Source organism: Lutra lutra, chromosome 3 (assembly GCF_902655055.1).
Source record: "Lutra lutra chromosome 3, mLutLut1.2, whole genome shotgun sequence".
In the NCBI taxonomy this organism is placed as follows: domain Eukaryota; kingdom Metazoa; phylum Chordata; class Mammalia; order Carnivora; family Mustelidae; genus Lutra; species Lutra lutra.
Genome location: NC_062280.1, coordinates 87,147,850 through 87,163,624, shown reverse-complemented (window position 1 = coordinate 87,163,624; position 15,775 = coordinate 87,147,850).

The window sequence follows — 15,775 nt, the reverse complement described above, 5'->3', positions numbered from 1 at the left end:
CCAAGAATAAAAACAACTTGCTTTAGCAGAGATTTCAGTAAAAGAATTAGCAGACACTTTAATGTCTAATAATGAAAAAGTTTGATTTTTTAAATAATGATATCATATATAATTAAAATGATTTGACAAAAACCTAAGTAATATATACTAAAGAATTTATACATTTAAAATGAGTTTTATCATTAAGTTTAGGGAACTAATTTGGTATTTATATCACATGTTCTGAAGGAATTATATAAAAGTTCATTTTTTCACAAAATACTATGGCTAAATTTAATAAAATTAAGACACCCTGCTATTTTAGATTTATGCTCAGAAATTACAAAATTTTACTATTTCCTTTGAGGCTACCTTACTTCCACTGAGGAACATTATATGTTACCAATTATTTGGAAGTTAAACTTTAAGAAAAGAGCCTTTTTGTAGAGTTACAAGTAGTTAAATAAAAATATGTTACCTTTGCTTTTGGTTAATATTAAATGGCCTTAAATTTTGATATTGAATACTGGATTTTGTAGGATTTATATAATGAGAGTACATTTATTTCATGTCAATTACCTCCCCCATTTTCGAAAATATGTTGTTACGTTTTAGTAATATTACAATTTTATTATTCTGCAATGAGAGGAAAGTAAGTCTCCTTTAATTGCTTTGAAGAGAGTATGGGTTTTTGTCTGTTTGGATCATACATAACAAAAGAAAGAAGGGAGCAGGGTTTTTTGACCTTGAATTTGAAAATAAATAGGGTACCACCTATCAGTGACAAAATCTTTGTATCTCAAAATGTATTCCACAAATAATGCTATGACATGTTTGCAGACTTTATTATTTCAATATTGTGTGTCCTCTGGTTGGGCTCTGCAGGCTGTTTTTACTTTTGGCTTTACATTCCACAGAAGTTCTAAAAAAAGTCAGCAGAGACAGTGTCAATTAATTTATAATGTTGTTTTTGTATTTCTGAACAAGATACCTTGGTAATTAAGTGAAAAATTTATGATGAATATAAAGTAATGCAAATTCATCTGTTTGCCTGAAAGCTACCTGTTATTTATTTAGATCGATCTTTGGAAAGATTTCTTAAATTGAATCATATTATGAGGAGGAGTGATATTTAGAACAGAGATGGGCTAGACACTATGGATTGATGTGTTAGAATATATTATGTTATATTAAAGTCAGACAAAGCTATGGTAGTCATAAAAACTTTGAACAAATTGAGAAGGAAGTTCTTCGTTTCCCCTGATGAAGAAAATAAACTATAGTGAGAGTAGATCAATAACATATTCTGAAGTGGAAGATGTATAACTCGAATATGCTGTATCATGTTCAATGGCATCACCGATTTAAAAATCTCCTATGTGTGTGTGATAATAGAGGTGCAGAAAAGTCACAGTCCTGTGTGCTGTTCTTATAATAAATGTTATAACCATTTTTATTTACACAATATATACTTAATCTGAATTTATCTCAGTCTATATTAAATGAAAAGACTGCTTTACTTTTAATGCTAGCAACTAAACTATGCTTATTCCCACAGAGTAGACTAATACAGTTTATGGTGTAGCCTGTGCAAATAAAATATCTTCATACTCACAGGTAGAGGATGGAAACATTTATTTTTCTTAGGAATGAGGCCATATTATTCTCATCGTTCAAGTAACAATTGCTTCAAATGAACACTCGCAAACTTTACACACTCAGTTAATGCCACTCTCCTGGTCTTTTTCATGATAATGATCATCAAAGTTGTGACTGAAATATTGCAAAAAAACCCCTGCAACACTGATGTGAAACTGGAGGAAGAAAAAGACGTTCCAGCTAATGGCTTGTCTATTTTCAAAGAAAAATCTTCTTGTGAAGCTACCATGTAGGAAATGCACTAGTTATACTGACTAACTAATTATTAACTAATTAATAACTAATTATTATTAATAATAATAATAACTAATTATTATTCTTTGTTACAGGATTGTGAAGATTCATTTCACATGTTTATTCACATTAAATGAAGTAACACCTGATCTTGGAGACTGTACATATTCACAAACAGTAGCATGGTATTAGAGACTGTAGGTTCACAAATCATAATTATGGCCAACATTTGTCACAAATATTGTATGTCAGGCACTAATCCTTTCCACAATCCTATAGGGGTAAGTTCTTTTATTTTGCCAATTGGGGAAACCAAGGCAAAGAGTAGTGAAGCACAGTTCCCAAGGTCAAATCATGTGTAAAAGAAGAGACTAAATTTGAATTCAAGTAATTTGACTCAAGAGCTCTTTATTTGTCCCACGATCGCTTTAAAAAAATAAAATCCTGTTTTAGGGCGATACCAAAACAAAGTGACAGCATAAATGTTAGTCTAAGACCTGTGCTGTACAATATGATAGCCACCAGCCACATGTAGCTATTTAAGTTTAAGCATGAATTAATTACACTTGACCCTGGAACCACGTGGGGGTTGGGGCACTAACCCCTCACCTTTCTCAGGCTCTGTGTTTTGTTTTTCCACTCGAATCCTTTTCCTTCCTTGGCTACTTGGCAAACTCTTCCTCTGCTCAAAGGGCCACCTTGAATGTCACCTTCCTTTAGAGTCAGATTTACTGCATCTTCATGTGTTTTACACTCTATACATATCATCTCTGCCAAATTCTGCATCGCTTTTGCAGTAGTTATGTTATTAAAGTTGACTTGTCCTCCCAGTCAGGCTGTGTGCAGCTAAGAGACCTTAATGCCTAACAGAAAGTAAGCATTCAATTATTATTCAGTTGCATCGTTGAAATAGTAATAAAAAAATAGTTAACTGAGAATTGAAACCTGAAGGTTGAAGATGAAGGGTGGTGATGAATCCTGCTGCTGATTTTTCCTTTTTCCCTGATACCTGTTACCACTCTCATTGCCTTTTATTGAAATAACCCTCCCTGAGGGTTCTGTTCTCAGTCTCCCTTTGTGTTTGGTTTTTAGTGCCACACAAGATAACCCAGGGACCACAGTCTTGTCTGAGTTCAAAGTCTGTGTTTGTAACCACCAAAGTCTACCACCATATCTCTAGCTGCCACCGCTTGATGGGAACTTGGTGGGAGCTGACCTATTCTGAGTCTGCTCACCAACCTATCAGCCTGGCACACTGAGGGGTGAACACTGGTGATTAAAATGAGGTTACACGGTGGTTCTGAAGCCACCGCTCATTTGTCTTCTGCCTTCTCCCCTGAGATCTTGCATTACCAAAGTCGTTTTGTTGACTTGACCGTAACCCTTTGTCATAAAAATGACATCGTGGATCTGAAGCCCTGTCCCATGTGGGTGAGGTGCTGGGCCGAGTTTGTAATGCTCAGAGAAGGAAACGAGATAAAGTACTGAAAAAAAGAAAAAAGCTACACATAAATGATCTTAAAAAGATCATAGTTCATTTATAAGGCATTTTTACAGTGAGAAATTTCTGGAAACATTTTACAGTGTGAGGAAAGAACAATCATGAAGGGTTTTATTTGGGTGGCAGATGTAGATGAAGGAACTGAAATACCTCCTTTCTTTGGTGGTGGGGATCTTTGCTATTGTTATGTTTTTCTTTTTTCCTTTTTCCTTGTTGCTGTTCTCCTGTCAGACAGATAAAGACAGCTAAAAAGAAACCAGAGCTTCTTGATGCAAAGTTGGTAGTAGGTTCACAATTCAGCAGCTTGGAGCACACAACTCGGTACCAATCTCTTGTCCCAGTACTTGGGGGGAGGAGGCTACCAAGATGAATAAAAATGGATTCCTGTCTGGCTTCATGTACAGCCTGTGGGAGGACAGTTCTTCGCCCGAATCTTAAACAATAAAAAAATCGTGAGGGTATGCATGTAGCTCAAATAAAATCAACATTTATTCTTTAACTTTAGTCTTTACCATATGCTAAACTTTTAAAGAGGAGGATGCGTTGTGGGGGGTGTGGCTAAAATAATTAGAAACAGGACTTAATACTTGTAAGGGCCCTCACCAGAGAAGGGCATGTTAACGTGGATTTTCCTGATACAGAACACTCCATTTCTCTCTCTCTGTGTCTCTCTCTCTCTCTTTATCTAAGATATTCTGGCCAGCACCCCACAGGTTTAAATTTAGGGAGCAGGTATAAAGTTGACGATGAATTTGGGAATGACAGTTTTATATACACAATGCTCCCCAAAAGCTTTTATTCACTTGCTTAATACTTACAGATATGAACGTTTGTCAGTTTTCAATTAGCGGATGAGCAGATCTCTACCGAGTCGGCCAAAGTTCAGAGTGTGCTCTGACAGAGTCTTACCAGGCAGCCTGGATTCTGCCCACTGTGGGCAAAGGCACCCAGTATCACAGGAGCCAGAGCGGCAGAACAGCACTGTGTGTTCTGAGAAAGGTTGCAGCCTGCTTTGCATTCAGAGAATGAAGCTTTGCACTTAGGGTTTGGGGGAAAAAGAAAAAAAAAAAGTTGTGAAGGAAACAAAACAGAATGAAATGGAAGCAAAATGTTGGCAAAACTCAAATTGCATTAGATTTATACTTATTGGATTTTTGAAGTAAGCTGACAAGAAAAATTACCTTCATTGCAAATCACTGAAGGGCTTTTCTATAGAATAAACACACTCACAGAGAAGAGCTAATTCAAAGGAAGCTTCAGTATGTTAATATAATAATTAAGCAGTAATGCCCAATAGGCAGCCCATTTCCAAGGAGCTCAGTATGCCTCAGGTGGGGTATAAGGTACAGGGCTGAAGGCTAAATGACTTTAACCACCTGAGATTGGCTATAATCATCTTAAAATATGATGCGAGATGAATATTGCCCTCATTGGAAGGTATTTATTTATGCAAATGAGGAGAAGGAACCAAATTCTTTGTATTTTGTGGGCTGTCTTTAAGAGTTGAATTATTGGAATCAGCCTCAAAACTTGGAAACTTCAATGCTTCTAATTGGAGCCTGCATTTTCCCATGTTCCTGGTGGTCTTTTTTTCCTTTTCTGAGTGTCTGTCTCATCTTTTCCTCCTTTTATTTGAACCGTCCTGTGGCCAAATTATTTCTGTTTGGAAAACTTGTGCACTCTATTAGTTATGTGCGCTTAACGGTGATTTTGCTAAAGCAATGCATCAGCCTTGAACCTGGAGAGATTCGTTTACCACATTCTGATTCTGTAGGTGTTCTGGGAAAGCCTGAGGTCTGTATCTCCGAAAAGCTCCCAGGAGATTACAATATACTTGGCAACCTCTGTTGGGTCTTTCGAATATCAGAGAGCCATGTGATGATAGGAAAATAAAGGCTATAAGATAGGGAGGTTAAAAAGACCAATGTTTTCAAGCAGTTGACACTCTTTTCTGGTTGTTGATAATTGATCTGATAAGGAAGAGATGACAGACAATGAACCATGAACTTGCTGGGGATTAGAGATAAACAGATTAGTCTTATTTTGAGTCTGGGTGATACAGCTAAAGACAAGAGAATTCCATTTTGATATGAATGTCACAAGAAAATCTCAAGTCAGTGACATATTATTGCTTTGGGGCTTTGTTTGCAGTTCAAGTTTAGTCCAGGTAACTGGTGACTAGAAATAGATTGAGAGGAAGAAGGTGAAGACTGGTTTTAACTAAATAGGAAGAATGGTTTTCCACAGACACTTGATACTTTCCTTCTGTGTTTTGGCATTCTATTATGTTTGTGGATTTCTTCGGGCCCTAAAGGTAATGTGAACATGGATTCCATAAATCCGTAGTAAATGAAACTGGTGAGAAAAATAAGACAAATGCTATTTTCTTGAACTCTCTCTAAATGGAAACAAATGATGTTTTTGTTCGTCTGTTTATTTTGTCTTGTTTTTGTTTTTCCAAACAAGAAGTGTCTGGGTGGGGAAGTGCTCACAAGTATCCTGAGCATTCAATGTGAAACAGCCTGAACTTCCAGCTTCTCATTTGCTACAGTGTTTAATTCTGATATTTATTTAGCCTTAATGATGGTCGGTCAATCCAAAGTCCTAAGAAGGAAGGATTCTTTTCTGAAATGGGCTAAAAATTTCACTGGCTTGTGATTTCAAGTTTGCCCCTAAGCTCAACTCTATTTCTTTAAACCATCTGAGAAAAGTATGGTCTTCCATGCTTGCTAATGGCCTCTCAGAAATATTTCTCGGTGCTGGTATCTGCTCTTCATTCTTTTCATATCGTTGGCTTGCTTAGGTTCTTCATGATCTCTCATCTGGGTTACCATCCTTGCACGTGATGTGAAACTCAAAGGGAGTTGTTCTTGCTATAGTCTATAAGAATGATACTCCCATGGAGTTGTCCAGTGCACAGTCTGTGCAACCGTACACAGGGCACTTTCCCTCACAGAAGATTTTACCCCTCTGTAAGTGACCTTTGCACAACTTCCCTAAGGCTGTTCTCCTAAAGTTTAGGGTGAGCCTGGTGGTGGGCATTATGGAGGGCACATATTGCATGGAGCACTGGGTGTGGTGTATAAACAATGAATTCTGGAACACTGAAAAGAAATTAAAAAAAAAAGTAAATAAGCAAACAAAAAAACAACAACTCAGTGCTTGAATAGCTCCCATTCCCCTCAGACCATAGACCTTAATGTGGCAGAAAACTCCAGTCCAAACTGCCTCTGAAGTTCCATCTCCTGTCACCCTACCTAAGTTCAGGGTACTAATTGTTTCACTTGGCTCATACTTGTTCCTATACACATCCCTTTGCATATCATTCCTCCTGTCTAGAATTTTACTCAATGTCTCTTCCTCTAGGAGCCTTCTGTAATGCTATTGGACAAAATTAATTCCCTACTTTCATTTTGTTGGTAATTCCATAATTGTTTATATGTATAGTTTGCCAGGTACATTGTATTATAATTTGTGGCTATTTATATTTGTGGCTATTGTCCCTATGAAGTTGTGCTATTGTCAGTTTCTTATCTTTTTAACCCCACATAGCTTTGGCATCTGATTTCACAAGGTTGACTGGTAGGTCAGTAGGGCTGGGATGCCTCTATTTACTGATGCTTCTGCATATGACATCTCTTCTGATTGCATGCCAGGGTGCAGAGGGCGGCTCTCGTAGGTAGAAGACAAAGAAGAAGATGTGGGAAGACTATGATGACCCATCACCAACAGCACCCCCCAAACCTCTCACATCCTCAAGTGTCACTTGGTACTAGCTGCTTGATAATCATTATTGACTGCTTTGACAGTAATAAAAATACTAATGTTAACATTTGCTGCTGAAAATTTCTTAATACCAGGTATTGTGTATTTCCGTTCACGACCTTCTTTAATTCTCATCCAGCTCCTGAAGTAGAAGTCTTGTGAAGCTAATGAAATTTAAGTTTTCAGGGCTGTTCACTTAATGAAGTTTCCTTCCACAGAAAGCCGTTTTAAATTGCTTGATAAAAAATGTATAGTTCTCTTTCAGATTCTAAATAAACATTCTCTTTCATACCTAATTTTGTGTATATATGTAAAATTTTTTTATCTTTAAGAAGGTCCTCTAAATGGCATAAGCCTCAACATCCACAGAGCTTAGACCTGCCTTGCTTTGCCCTATAAGGTAGGTATTATAAAACATTGCTATAACATCAAAAGTACATTCAGATACTTGAACCACAGGAAATACAGGGTTGTATCATTACCAAGATAATGAAAAATGGTATTTTTAAATTGGTCTGTTCTGTCACAAAAGAAGCACAAAACGTAAGACACTGAGACATACACTGTGAACAAGGGGCAATGCACTGACTTGAGAGAGTCCAGAATGATTGCAAGCAATTACTTGTGAAATCCCAATACTGCTGGGCCCATCTTCATTTGGGAAAGCAAACCGAGTGAAAACTAGCAGCCAGTCACCAGGAGGGTGATCAAATGTAAATGCTCATTTCATTAGGGTTTTACTTGGTCTGTGTATTTATGTCATCTATGAGAACTAAAGATCAGAGAAGTTAACTAACTTGCCAAGAATTGCATAAGTATTAGTAATTGAGCTCGGTTCCAAACCGATCTTTGTCTCTATGAATGTTTGCTGAGGTAAAACTGAACGGAGAATGTAATTATTGACTTCCATCCAATCCCTTCTGCTGCTCTTTCTGGAGTCCCTTTATGCTAATCCTTTCTCCATGGCCTAAGGGAGAAGTGAGGTCTCCAGGACACCATGATGAAAGGATTGATACCTGTTCTAGCTCTTTTCTAACTCTTGTGATCCACTTTCAAGTTGTCATTCAAACTTTAGAATTGGGCTTGTTCATTTAGTTGTTTACTCCCATGGGTATGTCAAATTCTAAAACGTCTTGCAAAATAAGACTTTGACTTATACATTGCCATTTCATCTCTTACCTCCCTTGCTTCTCTGGAGAATCCAGATAATACAGATTTCTCTGACTCGGGCTTTGGAAACTGGCCAGTTCTCACTCAAACACACGCCTCTATCTAACATTTTCATGGGAATCCCTAATCTGGAAGGGGCTGGCGGCATTGATCTTTGGCAAAAACTGTGAGTCAGACAAGGCTCACACCATAATAGAAATGGGGTTTGCCAGGAATATCTTTTAAGGTGATGTCTTTTTTTTTTTTTTTGGTCTTTTTTTTTTTTTTTTTTTTCCTGAACCATCAATTAAGGAGCAGCTGCAAATAAAAGGAAATATTCTAAATGAACATTGTCTGGAAAATCTAAGATATAGATCTATGCAGAAGCATTTTTTTTCCTAATAAATATTTATTAGTTTGAATTTTGAAAAGTTCAATCTTTTGTAAGACATCTTCCTCAAATGTATTCATATTTTTCTATTTTCTTTGATGAGGTACACTGCAGAAACTCTAACAATTTCTTAATGACTTGGGATCAGCACAGTGAACATAATTCATCTTATTCAGCACTAACTTAGGGATGCTCTCATAGTAGGGCATCTCTGTGTTAATGCAGAATAAAATAATTGCTCTTCATATTTATTGTAGTGATGTTCATACTTAGTGTAGTGATTGGAGTCCTTCTACTAAAAGACTCCAGATTGCTCTGCAACAAGGTGTGAGTGTTGTGTCTCATTTCTCAATCTTTTCCCTGCCTGTAAGGCTGTTAGCTGTCACTTCTTGCTTTCTTCAGTGAGCCTGCCTTTAACGAAGGTTATTCCCCTCTCTCTAGAAAAGCGGATCTCAACAGGGACAATTTTCCCTCAGGGGATATTTGGCAATATATGATGACATTTTTAATTGTCACAATTTACAGAGAGATGCTACTGGCATCCAGTGAGTAGAGGTCAGGTTACTAAACCTCTTACAGTGCACTGGCCAGACCTTCACAGCAAAGAATTACCTGGGTCAAAATGTCAACAGTGGCCAGGTTTAGAAACACAGTTCTAGGATTTCAGAAACAGTGAATAGCTCTAAAGGAAGGTCTGGGAGCTTTGTCTTAAGTAAAAAAGAAAAAAAAAAAGTGTGTGTTGGTTCATGGTCATTGGTAAGGTCAGGGGCCAGTTTCGTTTATTTCTTAAAAACAAAACTGTTCTCATTGATTGAGGTCCTTTGACCTCCAACTGGGTGGGACCTTAGCATTTGACTTTAAATTAAGATCTTTAACACCTGTGTGCACACACAAACTACTTTCCTTTAAGGAAGATCAGCCTGCAATTTTTTTTTTTTTCTGTTTTGTAGTTATTTGGCTCCAATCCTATTGCCACATTAAAGGTTTTTCACCATGGTATAAATACTGTGGTATGTAGTATGTTTCTAAGGTATTTCAAATTTCTATTTACAACCACTTTTATGCTAATTGTGTAAGCCATATGCTAATTGTTTAAGTCATTTCTGCTGTGATTTGATAGTGTTGGGAAAACTGGTGACCAACTAGTCCTTTCACTCCTGCTTTTTTTTTTTTTTTAACAACATTCTTTGGGGAAACTTGATTTTTTTTTTTAAAGATTTTATTTATTTGACACACAGAGAGAGATCACAAGTGGGCAGAGAGGCAGGCAGAGAGAGAGGGGGATGCAGTCTCCCCGCTGAGCAGAGAGCCTGATGCGGGGTTTGATCCCAGTACCCTGAGATCATGACCTGAGCTGAAGGTATAGTCTTAACGCACTTCTTTTGAAAGGGATTGTATTGAAAGCCACTTGATTAACTGTAATCTTCTACTTCTTTACCCCTTCTTGTAGGTTTTCCAATAGTTAGAAGTCATTGACCCCAAAGGGAATCTTGCTGCTAAGGGCTGGGGCTGCATGAACTCTATGAAGTGCCCAAGTTCTGACCTCCTCACTAATGGGCTTGAAGTAGGAAATCAATTCTTTCTATCTTAGAATAGAGACAAATTTATTCTCTGAATGCCCACCTAATCTCAATGAAAGTTTATTCTGTTTTAGTAGGTTATGGAGAATATTTGTTTAAATGATTTTACACAGAGATGTAAAATCTTTCTATACCTATATTTGGCATATACTTTACTATATGTATATCTTGATATATAATGCATTAGATAGGAAGTACTTTTTTTTTTTTGCAATGAATACTTGGCTAATTTGACTTGATTCCCTTGCATTTTACCAATTATGTACATTTATTTAGTGCATAAAAAGTGCAACAATTAATATTGAGGTGTAAATGAGTATGCATGTTCTACCACTGTTTTATTCAAATGTGATGTGTCAAAATCAATTTGATATGAAATGCAGAGTGATAGATGAGAGTGATAGATCTAAGGTATGTATAGTACAGTATGGAATTCTGTCAGTCTCCCAGCAGCATTTGAAAATAAAGAGTATAATGTGGTCTTTAATAGAAGAGTTTCTTGGTGCACATGAAATTGATCAGATATTATAAATAAGTTATACATACATTCAGAGAGGAAAGTTAATGAGGAAAGTTAAAGAGGAAAATAAATATATATGCAAAATGTGGTTTTGTATATATATTTATATTACTTTTCTTGTTTGTATAAAAATTAAACAAATTTGAAAGTAAAAATAATCTAATAAACTTCAAATAATTGTTCAGTACTTTCATTAGAGTTTTTAATTTGATATTTTACAATCGTGTTTTCTAGTTTTTATTTTCCCTTGGAAAGTTATAATTTAATTTTGCTCATGTTTAAAATTTTAAAGGCTGTCTTAGTGTTCTTATATATTGCTTATTGTCACTTTTAAATGAAAAGTATTCTTTATGTGCCTATTGTAACGTTTGTAACTTTAAAATAAGAAAAAAGTTAGTTTTTCTTTCTCAAGGTCTCAGAAACCATACTATTTAAGGTAATGGTTTCTTTGTTGAGTCCTATAAGAAATAAGCAAAACTAGGTGGAGAAAGTGTAGATTTTTCATCTTATGTCAAATTACAGTTGCATATTAATAGAGTATTTTTTAACTTAGAAATTATAAAAGTTCTACTTGAAAAGAAAGGAGTCATTTTTGTACATGGAAAGAATTTCTAAAGGTGAACTTGGGAGAAAAGATTAAAGGAAGATGGAAATAATTGATGATACTTTTACAAGTTTTTAGAGAAAAAACATGCAGACACTGCCTTATGAAAAATATTTTTCTTAGAAAATTGCACTTATATCTGAAATATTGTTGTCATATGACAACCTTAATTCCAGTGAAGTGTTTATATGTATAAACTATATACATAGCTGTCCTTGGTTGGAAGAGCAAATTTCTTTTGAATAATTCTTCTTTATACTCTTCCCAATTTTGTATAAATTTTCTTAGAAGTCATAAATGAAGCTCTTTTTCTTCCTTCTGGGACAAAATCTAATAATAATAGCTAAATTAAGGTTATTTTATAAATTAAATATCTTTCTAAAATACTGAAATACAAAGGGCTAATTTTTTCTTTTTAGATTTATTTATTTATTTGAGAGAGAGAGAGAGAGAGAGTAATGGGAAGGGAGAGGGAGAGAATCTCATGCAGACTCCCCACTAAGAGCAGACTCCCCAGTGAGCCTGGAGCCCCATGCTAGGCTCCATGCTAGGCTTAATCCCATGACCCCAGGATTATGACCTGAACCAAAATCAAGAGTCAATTAACCTACTGAGCTACGCAGGTACCCCCCAAATGCTGATGTTTTAATGTGAGAGTCACAGCTGTAGTAGTCATTTTGCTTTTATATTCCCTTTTCTTGATACATGTCTCTTTAACCACAATTTTTAAATCAATTTTTAGATAGAAATAAGCAGTTGTTTTCATTAACTCTCTACTCTCACCAAGAAAGATAAATGTAATTTAAACATAGCTAGAAAGTATCTACATGCAGTTATAATGTGGAATTTTCCATGAATGAATTCTGCCTCCATTCATTGGAGTGATTTAAACTTTCCTGTTTTCTTGTTAGACCTAGATTTCACATCAGATATGTAGAGGAGAAGAGTCAATCTCTTTTAATCATTCCTCTCTGTGCTTTGAGATGCAGATTCTCTGTGACAAGTTCTGAACCTGGGTTTCCATGCAAGTCTTTTTTTTTTTTTTTTTAAAGATTTTATTCATTTATTTGACAGAGAGAGAGAGAGATCACAAGTAGGCAGAGAGGCAGGCAGAGAGAGGGAGAAGCAGGCTCACTGCTGAGCAGAGAGCCTGATGCGGGGCTCGATCCCAGGACCCTGAGATCATGACCTGAGCTGAAGTCAGAGGCTTAACCCACTGAGCCACCCAGGTGCCCCTCCATGCAAGTCTTATCAAAAGTTTAAGATTCAGCCTAAAAAGTACGAATTTAGATGCTGCTATTCACTACAGCTATAAACTCCACTGTAAAGGGAGTGCATTGCACATCTAGAAAAATCTGCTCTGAGATTCCCTAAGATGATGCTGAAGTGTGGCATTGTGAATTCCAAAATGAATTAATGAAGAACACTGGAGATCAAATGTATATGTGTGCGTATCATAGCTAACATGGTAACTGGAACACAGAGCCTTTTTTTCTCACATTCTGCCAGCCATAGCTTAAACTTCCCACAGAGGATGGGGATTAACAGCCTGTCTCCTTTGGGGTGAGGGGAGTATGAGTCAAATAAAATGTAGAATCTGCAAATGGAGCTCTGAAATGATGTAGTGAATGTTACATATGTAGTCTATTATGGTAACTGAGAACATGTGTGTCATAATGTTGGGCAAACCGATTCTAAAAATGGGAGAGAGGAGAACAAAAACTGACCCCCAATTTCTGCTCAAGTCACACGATCCAAACAAGATGCGCTGTTAGGAAAGATTTAATAGAATACAATTCTCTCCTGTCCACCATGCCTGTCTCTACACTTTTCTGCCTCTCCACATTGTCCCTCCTTATTTTTTAGATATAGTTTTCATTTATCAATTTGGATGACTAACTTCCCTATTATTCTGGAGTGCCAATATGTCTTTTAGACTTTTTACTAGTCTTCTCTGAACCCACGGATAGCTTTAAAATACCATGAACTTGAAATATTTCCCAAGAAGAAATAATGAAAACCCTCTGGCATAAGGACCTGAGAGGATAGAAAAGACTGGAAGACATCAAACCTTCGGAGACACTGACCGTGCATTTGGCACCTTGATCACTTACATCACTGGTGAAAGCCACTGTTGCTGGTTGCGCTCAGGTATTCATAGCTCTATCTGGAATGAGTCATTCGAAAGGGGCTATATGGGGAATGGGGAGTAAGTACAAATGTGGAACTGATAGCTCAATTCCAGTGTAAAGAGTTAGTGAGTGCAGAGTGGGAGATAAGCAGTAGGAAATTCAAGCACATGAAAGAGTTAGACTGAGTATCAAACAAAATAAGGAATCAAAAGTTTTGAAATGTGAGTTAGAAACATGGCTGCTAGTGCACATACAGGGCACCGGGGCACTGGTGTAACAAAGTTAATTTGAAATGTCTGCAAATTTAGTGACTATTGTGGGGTTTCGTATTACTTTCTTCTTTTCCTCTCATTGGCTTCATAAGTTTTGTTTGTTTAGCCTTACATTGTCCTCATTATTCAGTTTAAGATGCGAACATGACTTAATACAGTATATTTTAAAAATGTGTCACTTAGGGGCACCTAGGTGGCTCAGTTGGTTAAGTGTCCAACCCATGATTTTGGCTCAGGTCATGATCTCAGGATTGTAAGCTCCAGCCCTGCATTGGGGTCTGCACTGGGTATGGAACCTCATTAAATTTCTCTCTCTTCCTCTCCCTTTGCCCTTCCTCTCTCTCTCTCAAAAAAAAAAAAAAAAAAAAAAAAAAAATCATTTAAATTCTTATTGGTGCTTTTGCAAACTCCTGTGTTTTAACCTGAGCTGCAAGAGCCTGTCCTCTATTTATTTCCTGGGGATTCTATAACACTAGCTCATCAGCAGAGATTGTTAAATCAAGGGGAGAAGGAGTGCAGACAGTAGTCAGTTTATAGATGGAAAATTAAATGGAGGAACGCATGACATTCTGGGGTTATTCACTCTGTCAAATATGGCTTAAAAAGATGAAGAAGAATAGGTAAATCAGGGTCCTTCCTTCCTTCCTCCTTTTACTTCTACCCCAATAGCTCTAGCAGACATGGAAATTTACAGGATAAATGCCAGATAATACTTGCCAAAGGGAAAAAAATAGAATTTCTAACTCTAAATCCACATGGTTACTTTTGCTTGCCAATCGTGTCTCTAAAATGTCTTTACAACATTCTTCCTCTCTCATTCTTGTAGCTAAGTGCAGGCCTCTTTAACTTCCCAGTTGTCATTTACATTGCCTCTTGCTGCTGTGGTAGGCCCGTTTTCTCCTTCTTGAGTCTCAGCTCGTTTTAATTCCTTTTGTGAACATTTGCCAGTTTAATATTCCCAGTGAAACTCGCCTGTACAATAACATGTCTCTTCTCAACAGTTTCAAAAAGTTTACCAGGTATTAGTTAAATATCCTTAACTTGATACTCAATGCTGTCCTATAATATGGTTCCACGTTATTTACAAGCTTACTTCCAAATGATGACTTTTAGCGTCCCTTATTCTGGACAGATGGCGTCATTATTGTCCTGACTCAAGTCATAGTTTCCCATTCTCGAGTTTTTGCTGTCACTGGTCCTAGGTCTACTAAGCCTTCTTTCCCACTGTTATGTTCAACTGTGCCATGCTGACCTAAGATCCTATATTCCAAGATCCTATATTCTAAGATCATGATCATTTCACTTAAGTCATCACTTATGAAATTTTTATATTTGCACATGTTTTGTGGCACACCAATTTCTATCTTATAGTATAGTTCTCACATACAGCTATATTTGAATCTGTATTTTTATCACATCTATCTATATCTGGTGTCTTTCTTGGCTGTATTATTCAACCCATATTCCTTACATGCATGGTCTGGATAAGATTTACCTTTATATTCCCACCGCTCCTAGCACATGGCTTATCCATGAAAACCTTCAAGTATCTGTTGAGTGAATTAATAAATATGCTTAAGAGTTTTAACACTTGTGTACCTTAAATGCATTCGCATGAGTTTTGCAGATGATTCTAGTTACTTAATTTTTCTTTACAAACACTGTCATTTGCCCAGAGTTCTTAGTCATCTATGTCTTTTTTTTTTTTTTTTTTTTACAAAAAAACGATTTCTGGAAAGGCACTTGCAAATTCTACATTTTAATTGTTCTCAAGGTTCGGTCAGCTTAGTCATATCTTATCAATTATACAGCAAAGTTTTTTTTTTTTTTTTCATAGAAAATAAGAAACCAAAGAGAGCCCTGGAGAAGATTTCACAACTCTGTTTAGTAATCTAGAATTATGGAGTCTCATAAAAATTATGTCATCAGTTGCCAGAGGGTAAATTAATTTATTATTCCTGGTTGTGTATAATAAGAGAAACAAATGAT